The sequence below is a fragment of the Scylla paramamosain genome, chromosome 6 (genome assembly GCF_035594125.1).
Source record: "Scylla paramamosain isolate STU-SP2022 chromosome 6, ASM3559412v1, whole genome shotgun sequence".
Lineage (NCBI taxonomy): Eukaryota > Metazoa > Arthropoda > Malacostraca > Decapoda > Portunidae > Scylla > Scylla paramamosain.
The window spans coordinates 17,215,117-17,226,996 of NC_087156.1; the positions used below are offsets into that span (position 1 = coordinate 17,215,117).

Here is an 11,880-nt window from a genome sequence, read left to right on the forward strand (position 1 = left end):
GTTAATGCAAGATAACATAGGCTTAAGAAGTAAGAAGACGGAATCTGACTCACAAACAAGGTAGTGGATGAGTGGAACAGGCTTGGCAGCAAGTCCGAGTAAGCCCGAAAACTTTAAGAGAAGGTTATAAAGATTTGTGGATGAGAGATAGCATTAGGCGAACAGGAGCTTGTGTTCTGCGTGCATTGACTGGCTTTCCTACAAATTCACTGCGCTCTTATGTAATGTTAAAGCAACAGAGGTGATCTTTTAAACTGACAATATGTAATGGCTCGACTTTCGCAACTGAGAGACTGACCTAAAGGGAAGCTGTGAGAGGAAGCAGACGGTTGGCGAGTCTTTAAGTAGCCACTCAAGGTAGGCGACTGTTTACAAACCAAGCCATAATGATCGTTGAGGCTCAAGTGGATTTCGGTGAGCCTTGAGTGTCCCGCCAGTACAAGTGGGTCACCATTTCCACACCAGCTACAGTTCGACTTTCTTCCTAATGTCTCCGACTTTCATGTAATCCCTTCTCGCAGGACACCAATAAAAATTTTTATCATTTCCCATTATTATTTATCATCATTGCCACCACTGTCTTAAACATCACTACTTCATCACCACATCATTATCCTATATGAGTTTTAATACATCGTTCTTATCTTAATTAATCACCAAAACTATAACCATTTTCTTCTAATCTCCTATTTACTTTAGAATTCAATACATGATGATACTCATCTGTATCTTTGACTCGGTTCTATAAAAGTACACACCACAATATTTTATACGTGAATTATCAGCGACATATATATCCTGTGAAGAATAAGTCGCTCAACATACCGTATTATACCTAATTCCTGCCGCTATTACCACCACAATACCACAACACTATCTAGCAACACCACACCCGCAACACTATCTAGCAACACCACACCCGCAGAGACACAGTACCATCACCACCACACCACACCACCCAGTCTTTCTTCCCTCGCGCCCCACAACCATACCATGTAGAGGACAGTGAAGGGGCCACTTATTTGAGAGCGGGCCATAATTCCACTGTTTCTAAGGATGACGGATGGTCGAGAAGGCGGGGATTAAACGAGGCTCGAGGCTAATTACTGCGATTAGAGGCAATTACACTTCACCCATAGATTACAAGGTGAGGGGGGCGGGGTGATCGGAGGGAGGGGTGGACAATGCAGATAATAAGGAGCTCCATGGCCTTGCTGTGAGAGGCCGGCGGAGAGAGGGGAGAGGAAGGAGAGAGGGTGAGTCAAACTGTGATGACAAGGATGAGAGGGGACGGGATGAATGTGTGAACTTAACCTAACAGTAGAAAAGAACGCAAAGGATGAACAAGCAGCGGAGACACTATGTAGATTTTGTGGAGGGAGAGGAATGAGAGTCAAACTGTGATGATAATGGTGATAGGGGACGGGATGAATGTATGAACTTAAGAAGCTAACAACATAAAAAAAAACACCAAAGACGAACAAGCAACTATAGATTTTTGTGGAGAAGCTGCTGGAGAGAATAGCTTCAGTGATTGGTAGAGATCGTGGCTTTGCATAAGGGCATTAGGACCCAGAACCACATATCTGCTTGATAGCCTTGTGAACCAAACCAATATTTTTTGTCACTAATCATTTCGAAGAGCGTCTATCCCACCGCTGCCATAAAATAATGTGATATTGTAATGTTAAACGTGTGTGACACCAGTTGCTCTTTAATTCAGGCGTGAATCTTAACTGAGGGACCCATCCGCCTACAGTTGCCACAAGTCGCCATTCACTGCAGCAAGTTTGACAGGAAATAATGAGTGATACGAGACACGAATAATGGGAAGATAGGTGAGGGAGGAGAAAAGATCTCAGCGGGTACTTACTCCAGGTCCTTACTGAGGGTTAGGTCAATGACATACCTGTGACAAGAAAAATAAATTAGATTGGGTCACTTTGCAGATGAAAGTCTGGACAAACAAATTAAAATAAAAAGGTGGAAGGGAGGCAATGCGAATGCTTCTAATTTCAGCAAGAAAGAGAGAAGAAAATGAGTAATTGCCAAATAACACACACACACACACACACACACACACACACACACACACACACACACACACACACACACACACACACACACAAAGAAAATCACTTACAGAAAACTACCTGAACAATCCTCTGAAAAGAAAAGGAAAATAATTATGTATATATATATAAAAAAAAAAAATGAATAAGGCAATATAGCATTACACTAAAGAAGGTGCAGGCAAGAAAGCGCGTAATACCCGCGATCCAGAATCTTACTAGGGGAAAGAAGAAAAGCGGGAGTCGTCGCCACAACAGACCAATTAGTGAGTCGCTTTAATTAAACCTCGGCGTGAAAACTTGAGAAATATGTCTCCTCGTTTTGCTTAATGGTGACCCTCTGTTTAATACGAGTCTGAGGTCACGTGTTACAAGGAAGGGTTATGTTCTTCTCAGGGGGGAGGGAGGTGATGGACGGAGGGACGTGGCGAGAAGGGAGGGATGGAAGGAGGAGGTAGATTGGAAGAGGAACGAGGTAGGAGTAAGGGAGAGGAAGGGAAGGAAGGATAAGGGTGATGCTGCACACTGACATGAGTCCTGGCCGCTGGTGTGTCCTTGTCGTGTCCTGTCCTCCTAACCTCGGTAAAGTAAGTCCATCCTAATCTTCCCTCTCGTAATTCCTGTTCCTCCTCCTCTTTCTCACAAGCCTCTAGATGGAGGGTAAGGAACTAGTCATAAATTTCCACGTTTTTCTCCAACTGTTTTTTTGCGAGTGTTCCCCAATATAATGGGCTGTGTTGCCAGGTCACGTGTCCAGCATTAATCGAGAGGCAGACTCCTTGTGGCCGCATTGTGTTACGTCCTCCCGGTATGAACAAACCTCCTCTGAGTGACCAGCGCCGCCGGTCGTCTCTTGCCGCCTACCTCGTTCATTTACATTTTCTAACACGCCTCGTGGGGCCGCCTGTCCTCCTGCTTGTTCTCGGGGATGACCTCAGGGGGTAATTCCCCTCCATCTGTCCCTCCCTCCTTACTTCCCTCCAGTCCTCTCTGCTCAAGGGCTCTAGCCTTCGGGGAGGAATGGAGAAGGGAGTCTAGTTTGTGAAATGATCCGTAATGGTTTCTTGTAATGCAATCTGTCTCGATCATGTTATTTTCCATCCTATGATTACGGTAAATTTATTATTGAGCAATTTACTATGAGAACCATACAGTGAGGCAAACAGGAGGAGAAGGAGGAGGAGAAGGAAAAGGAGAAAGAGAAGGAGAAGGAGGAGGAGGAGGATGAGGAATCAAACATAGCCATGAAGTCACTCCTGCTGCATGGGGTTCGAGGTTGGCGTGACTCCATCCTCTGGTTGGGCAAGTTTACACACGAACACTCCTCCCCCTTCCCTGCTACTAAAAAACTCAATAAGATCTGATGATCCACGATAAGCAGGTCAATTACAATTACTTTTTCCCCCAACACCGCTCCTCGCATGCCATCTCGTCGCCACAAGGCTATAAAATTACCTCCCGCCGTCGTGGTCGTCGCTGCTGCTACACCCACACAATGACAGCGCTGGGGATACACGCATGCACGTCACGACACTAATACCAGGCTCACGTGGTTACAGGAGGGAAAAAAAATGTATAAAAAGCCTTAATACAATAACACGTTTGCTCTCCCCTCGCGTAAATGTTTGGTAAAAATGTTCAGCCTATTCCCTGTTGAGCGTTATTGCAGAGTTACGTGTTGTTATTGCTTGGGTGTGTTTAAAGCAGCGTTTGGTAGCTCCTAGCAACACACAGGCACGGAGCTTCCTTACTCCCATCCTGCTGCCCCGTAACGCTTCACCGCCCTCTTCCTCCTCCTTGTCCTCTAGGGAGCAGTCCTCCTCTCACTACCCGTCTCGCTACAAGCATTTCTGCAGCACCGGCTCCTATTCGCCCTTAACTCCAGCTCCCCACACCTTTCTGACACTTTTCAGCTGCACCAAACACTCGCACCAGCCTCAGCATTACAGCCTTGCATCTCCACCTTCCCGCTCTTATGTTCATGTTCCTCCCACTGCACGTCCCGCCAGGTGCTGCTTTCAAAGTGCAAGTCGATTTACATGACATAAGGGGCAACAGAAAAACGCTGGCTTTGTAAATCAGATATCGACTAATAGCAAACCTTCATTACTTAAGGTTTAGCTCATTCATGGAGTGTGTACCTAATACTTGACCTGAAGGGAATAAAGGGGTGAGTGGTGGTGCGTGTTGGGCTGCATGCGTGCTGTCTCTAAGTGTTTGTCTTTCTAATATAACAAAAAAATACGCCAAGGTTAAAGACAAGGACAGATGCAAGAAAGTGGGGAAAAAGAATTAGTGGGAAAAGCAGGTTTGATAACACTTGGTAACGGGTAGAGTTTTGTGGAATAATCCTTTCTTTTCTTATTATCTCTCATTCGATCTCTCCTGTCTTTTTTTCTTTCTTTTTCTTTCCATCTCCTCCTGTCCTTTCCTTTCCCGGGACTGTTCGTAAAAGTAATTAAACTCGTCTTTTTCCATTTCACTGCCTGCAGACATGAAGATAGTGGTTGTAGAGAAACACACACACACACACACACACACACACACACACACACACACACACACACACACACACACACACACACGAAGCCACTATAACGCTAAACACTAACATGCAATTGGCCTCTCGCTTGCAACCTCTACCTCACACATAACAGCAAGAACAACCAGCCGGGCGTGACGACGACAGTAGGAGGAGGAGGAGGAGGAGGAGGAGGAGGAGGAGGAGGAGGAGGAGGAGGAGGAGGAGGAGGAGGAAGAGGAGGAGGACGAAGAAAGAGAAGTAGGAGACGATGTAAAGAGGCAGAAGAGAAAGAAGAGAGAATCAAGAGGTGATAAAAGAGTGGGGAAGAAGCATTTCACAAAGATAACTACCACCACCATCACCACCATGACCAGCACCACCACAACCCCGCCAGCAGATAGTAGCAGTGGGAGTCATGCAGTATCGTAAGTCCTGCAGGTTCTGAGTCTCCCCGGGAAGTGTTTCTGTGCAAATACTCAGCACGGCTCCTTAACTACCCGCGGCAGGTGCTTGGAGCGAGGTCAGCACTCATTAGGGAGCAAGCAGGTTTGATAACACTGTCCAGAGGGTCTAGTTTTGTGAAATCCCCCCACTCTCTCTCTCTCTCTCTCTCTCTCTCTCTCTCTCTCTCTCTCTCTCTCTCTCTCTCTCTCTCTCTCTCTCTCTCTCTCACACGAGTAGTCTGTTTTTTTCTTCTTTTTCTTTCTTTCCTCTTTTAGTCTGTGTTCTTTCTCACGTTCCAGCTTTTTCTTCCTTTTTCTTCAGTCTGTGTTCTTTCCTCACTTCTCAAATTTTTTCTTCCTTTTCCTCCTTCCCTCCTTCAGTCTGTATTCTTTCCCCACTTCTCAGCTTTTTTTCTTCCCTTTACCTTCTTTCCTCCTTCAGTCTATTTTCTTTCCCCACTTCCCAGCCTCTCACTCTCCCACCGCCGCTCCCCCGCTGGGTCTCGCTCGGATCTTCCTTCCTCATGAACATGCACCGCCACACCTGCCAGCCAGCGCCACCATTATAAACCAGGACTTGACCCTTTTCAGCCCGGGGAGGCGAGGCAAGGCGAGGGTGGGGAGGGTGCATCGGGGGAGGCGAACACAAGGGCGGGGAAAGACACAAGGATGAGAAGAAGCAATTATGTTAACGCAGTGGTTCTTTCTTTCCATCTCGTTAAAAAAATAAAAAAAAGGTTTACCGGAAGACCTGTGTGACTTTCAAGCATCGTTAAGCTTTAGAATCGGTGGAGTGAAGGAGGAAGGGAGGGTATGAGGGGACTGCAGCCTCCGAGAGAAGAGGAATCGCTATTAGCAAAGAGGAATACCAATTTTCCGTGGTCGTCTGAGTGTCGCCAACCCTGTCTGCGTCAGTCTCGAGGCGGTGAGGGTCAGGCTGGCAATTGCTGGAGCTTCCCACCGTCATTAAAGAGACAAGTAAGGACGTGATAAGTAAATAAATGCTAATAAGATGACGATGGCTAGCGAGGATGAAAATTAAGTGTCTAGGTATCGGTAAGGAAAGGATATATTATCACTTTATCACTTTACCTTAGGAAATCCACTACCACTACTACTACTACTACTACTACTACTACTATTACTACTACTATACAAACACCAACACCGGCAGCAGCAGCAACAGCAGCGTCCATAATCCAACAGTGGCGGGGTCACAGCGGCGGAATGAGTTATGCCGCCCTAATCAGCCATTACTCATCAACGGGAGCATTTGTAGTCGCGGCATAAATCACTGCCAAATGGGCCTGTTGGCATCACATTTATCTTAGCGTCTTCTTGACTGTCCCACGTCGCTCGTTATCTATTCACTCACGTTACTGTCTACTCCGAATGATGGAAACGAGGCTAAAATAACCTATAGTCATATACCACACACACACACACACACACACACACACACACACACACACACACACACACACACACACACAAAGCAAGCACCTGTAGTATTGATATTCGTTCTCAACATATTCGATTTGTCAGGTGAGCCTTACGGATGGGGGCTGCCGGTGCCCAGGTAAGGCCAGGTGATCACGGCCCCTCAGAGCATACAAACACAGCCAGTCCTACCTGAGAACTGTTGGCTTGTCCAGGTGTACTAATTACCCAATCTCCACCGCCTGCCTACTCCCTCGCCTTGCTGTCCCTCCTCCCGCCGCCTCCTCCATCTCCATTACAGATTGCTTTGCATACAGAAACACAACAATATAGTTTCATCTACGAATATAATAAACCCAATTAGTGTGTATTGCCTCAAAGAATACAATGAGTAATTTTCAGTACTCTTCTCTATATCTCTTTAAGCGGAGAAAAGCAATGTTACTTGGTACCAATACTCTACGGTGCCCTACAGAAGCTCATTGTACACAACAGTCAAGTGTTTGCTGGTGTAAGCAGGGTCTCTCAAACCCTGGGTGTAAGAAAGTTAATCTTGTAATTCGTGTATCCTCTTTGTGTAGTCTTATCAGCTGATGAACGACAAGCGCATTTTTATACATTCAAGACTCTGAAAGTGAAGTCAAAACCACTAATACTGATCCTCCAAATAACTTGCCTGCTGGTGGAGTTGGGTGGCACCGGATGTACGAGTATTAAGGATGCGTGCCTTCAGCCTGCAGCCGCACACTCATCATCTTCATCCTCACATACGCAGGAGAATCTTCTGATAATTTTCAAGATAAAGGAATTCGGTGTTGTTGTTGTTTAATCCCATCGTCTGCATCAGCCCAACACCCAACAGCTGCGGGATCCATGAAAGCTCCGTTATCACAATGACGTCAAGAGTAACAACGTCAGTGTCAGGTTCGCCTCTAACTCGACCTTCCGTCTAATAGACTGCGGTCTGGTCACCGGCTCTGGCCAGGCCCTTGACGCCACAGGTTACGAAATCGACTTAGAGGAGATAGATTTCGGCACGTGTACGTGGATGTCACCTGAGCTGAGAGACGGACGACCGCTGCTTCCCCTCAGCAATATGTAGGGTCTGGACGTCCGTCTGAGGATCACATCGCGAAAGACGCGTCACAGCAGCCTGAGGCTTGGCATGTAGTCTCCGGTGGCTTCCTACATCGAGTGGGAACCCGAGAAGCGACTTTCCTTGCTGGTGGCTATCTCCATGATCAATGACCTAAAGGAGAATCTCCTTCACTCACTGCGAGTCTCGAGCTTCAGCAGCGAACTTGAATTGCTGCACGCAAACCACAATTTTGTTCCTACGTGCATCCCACGCGTTATGTCATGTATGAAAATTTACAGTAATCTGTTTCATGTGAAGAAAATAGAAAAGTCACACAAGTTAGAGATCCATCACTGCACTGCAAAAACCCTCTCCATTTACGTTACGGCATTTAATTTCTGAAGCGTAACAGTTACAGCCCTGGAAAACTACTACTACTACTACTACTACTACTACTACTACTACTACTACTACTACTACTTCTGCTACTACTACTGGAATTACTACCACTACCACTACTACCACCACAACCAACAACCAACCAACCAACCACTACCACTACCACTTCTAATACCACGACTCGGTGCTAAGCCTCGTAGCTAAAAGAATTACAAATGAGCCACGTGCATTCATCAGCCTCAGCCTCACACTTGCCTGGGTCGTGAGCGTTGCCTCACACGCCACTCAAAACTTGTAATTGGACTGAGGAGGAGCAGAGTGTCATTTTTCCCTCCCTTTTGGCTTCCATTATCTCTGTGTATATTTTTTTTTCTTTTGACCTCTCCCCTGCCCTCCCTACCCCCCCACTCTCTCTCTCTCTCTCTCTCTCTCTCTCTCTCTCTCTCTCTCTCTCTCTCTCTCTCTCTCTCTCTCTCTCTCTCTCTCTCTCTCTCTCTCTCTCTCTCTCTCTCTCCAGTGCAGTGCTTTATCTTGATCTCAATTTAGCTTTGTTGCGTCACTAGTCTATCTGATTAGAGGAGTGGTAATGTGTATTTAATTTTGTTATGTAAGTATGGAACACACACACACACACACACACACACACACACACACACACACACACACACACACACACACACACACACACACACACTCGCCGCCCTACTCTAAATATTTACTCGCAGCCGCGCACAAAAGTTCCATTTGTTTTTACCGCCTTTCATAATTACATTTAAAAGTGCTTTAGTTCTCACAATCGGCATTTTAGAGATCATAACAACACAGGAAGGATTTAAATTCTTACGAGAATAGGCGAAGTTTGCTCATTACGCCACGAAAACTATCAGCGACGGTGCTGGGGAGCTGAGGCAGGCCGGGGAAAACTCTGATATCACGACTTGCCCAGTGTTAACCCTCAGTGTGTCTCGTATTCTGCTCTCTCACCACGACGATTTTCAGAGGCCGCAGAGATGATAAGCCGGGTTTCTCCTGTTAATAATGCAGGAATCTCGTTAATCTGTCACTAGTACCATAACAATCCTCTTAAATGCTAATACCACTTCAAGTAGAGCATGAAAGTAGTTGAGGTGCAGAGTAAAGGAGTTTCAGAATGTAGTCTTGTGTTCTGGCTATAGCTGTGACAGGGACGGTGCCAGGCTGCCCAGCTACGACCGGTCCCTATCCTGCCAACAGTTCTACCCACGCTATCCTCCTCACCAGCCTCGCCCTGCCCCAATTTCGCCTTGCTCCACCCCGCCCAGACGCGACTCAACTCGTTTACTCCCAACCCAGCCAACCCCGCCTCGTCCTTTTCTGTCCTGTCTTGCACTGCTAACCCGCCCTTCATGCCCCTTTCCGCCACGCTGCCTGCTCCCATCCCTCCTTTGGAACAGACAGGCGAGCAGACGGCACTCCGGGGAAGATGAGGAGGAGGAGTAAGAGAATGAGGAAGAGGAGCAGATGATAAATGAGGAGGAAGAAAAGAGGAAAGAGGAAAAATAATTTATGGTAATCTCAAGAGCCTTCGTACGTACGCTTACTTTCTGCCGTGTTCTTGACTGTTTCACACACTGGCCGAGGTTTGGGCCACCTCCTGTTTTATGCATCACATATATCACACGAAACTCCCCCGGGGCCCCTGCCAGACCCCAGTGTATCGCCAGGTGAGCAGGGTCGCGGGGTACAGGTTGCGTAAGATAACTCTGCGTCAAGACAGTAGTAGTGGTTGTAGTTCTGAGGCCGACATCGGAGGTACTGTGGAAACGGGTTTTTCTAGTCTGAGCGGCACAATTCATGCACGAGTATAATTACTATTCGTTGCGTGTGTCCATTGCTCGTCTTCCTTTGATTCCGCGATAAACATATTTGGAACCTCACGTGCCTCGCCCCATGGCCGCCCCTCCCCGCCTCGTGGCCGCCGCTATCATCCTAGAGTTACGAGACCGCAAGTTACCTCAGACAAAGGGAGCAAACCCGCCCACGCCACCACGAGGCAGGACGTTTGTTTACAGTGTCAGTTTGTTTGAGGTACATGACCCCCACTACTTTATTACGGAAATCATACAGCCGCTGAGTAAACGTTTGCAGACTTTGAGATTAAGCAATAACTCACCACGCCGCCAGCCTCCCGACGCCTGATCTCACAGTACTGCGTCTTCTCACCCTTGATTTAGGAGCAGCTTGAGACTAAACAAGAGGCTTAAGCTTACATGATGACGAATCTGTGGCGCCTTCACTGCGTTTGGAAAAGCCTTACAACTGTTCTTCCCCAAAACACGTCGCACGCCTCGGCGGAGAAAACACACGAACTCTCATTAAAGTTTTGTTCTTTCTTTGCGCCGGTGGGGAAAACTATGCCGTAAAATATGTTTTGTTGAAATTATACCTGATAAATTATTCTCAGGTAACATCCGTCGATAAATAATTTTACAAACCTCAATCAGAAATTAACTCATCCAACCATTCCCTGAAAAAAAAAAAAAACAGATGTTGGAAGTAAAAATATTAATAGAAAACATCAAGGAAAACAAACAACGCCAGCAAGAAAATAACCTAAAATGGATCCGAAATCCGTGCCACGTCTCGCGGGTGTTATTGCCGACGAGTTTGTGACGTGGAGCGAGAGTGAGAGGGAAACACGAAAACTTCTGGGTACGAATTATCTACATGAACTCGCGCAGCAGTAAAATGAAAGCGCTCGTGTCCTGGCCGGCTCATCCCTCTCTGATTAGATGGGAGTGGCGTGAGGTGAGGTGGGACTGGGCAGGGCGGGGTGGGGAGGGTGTGTTTGTGACGGTGTGCTGCTGCTACTAATCACTCTCCCACTCTCCTGACAGCGAGAGAGAGGCGGGGAGACAGAGAGAGAGAGAGAGAGAGAGAGAGAGAGAGAGAGAGAGAGAGAGAGAGAGACACCCACTGGAAAGTCGCGAGTTTGTTGTTGGCTTTGATGCTTTTTTCCGGCGCGGGAGTTAAATTGCCGGTTTTGGTTCTCGGATACAAGGTTAGGGTATGAATTTTATGTGTTTATGTTGATTCTGCGAAGCCATAAAGCTGAGCATAATGGCTGCTTACGGTAATACGGCCACGCTTTACACACGTTTAAATGACCTCCACTGCCGTGTACTACAAGCTGGGGTAAGGTTGTCTGAATCTGATGTGTCTTACGGCGGGTCGTTTTCATCCTTTTTCCTCGCCGGACTAACAACGCGAGGCTGACGTGTCTCACGCGCGGCACTAGAGGAACTGCCTCCACTATCAGCCTTGAGTACAATAAACGGCGTCACCATAAAGTGAGGAAGCGCGGGGCCTGTGCTGGATTGGTGACCCTTGCACCGCCCCTCCCTTCCCGGCCCTTCTCTTGTCTCCCTATACTCTCTCCCTTCTCTATTGCCTCTTCCAAACACCATCCTTCACCCGCGGGCGCTGTCCACCGGCCAGCCACCCTAATTAAGTACTTCCAGGTATCGGTAATTTTTTTGTTTTCGGTTCACGAATGGAACATAAATCGCTTCCCTATTTCTGGCCCCTAAGTGTCTCCTTGCTGGTTGTTACAACGTTAAAAATACGTTTATTTTTTTCTTATTTTAATGCTTATTTTAAATTCAGCAAAAAAAAAAAAAAAGTTAATTCATTTATAAAGATTTGTTTGCCTTCTCTTTCTAATTCAAAGAATTTTTGCAAAAATCACGAATTACTCTAAGTTTTTTTTTATTATGAAGATTTTTTTGGTTTTACTTAAATTTTCAACATAGAAAAATAGCAAAAAAGAGGAATTACTTTAATGTTTAACTCAGGGAGATTTATTCCAATGGATAACACAGAACAATCTAATAAACCTTGGGAGAAGTTTACTGGATTTCTTCGAGTAATAATAATAACTGTCTC

The 11,880-nt window shown here is 46.5% G+C and overlaps 1 long non-coding RNA gene across 1 annotated transcript in view; it reads right to left on the reverse strand.

Moving 5' to 3' along the window:
• Window positions 1–1,842: 1,842 nt before the first annotated feature.
• The window catches only part of LOC135101107 (uncharacterized), a 197,833-nt gene continuing 187,795 nt past the window's right edge, over window positions 1,843–11,880 (reverse strand). The window contains exon 5 of the long non-coding RNA XR_010269028.1: window positions 1,843–1,909. This is a non-coding gene — a long non-coding RNA (uncharacterized LOC135101107). The remainder of the gene's footprint in view (window positions 1,910–11,880) is intronic.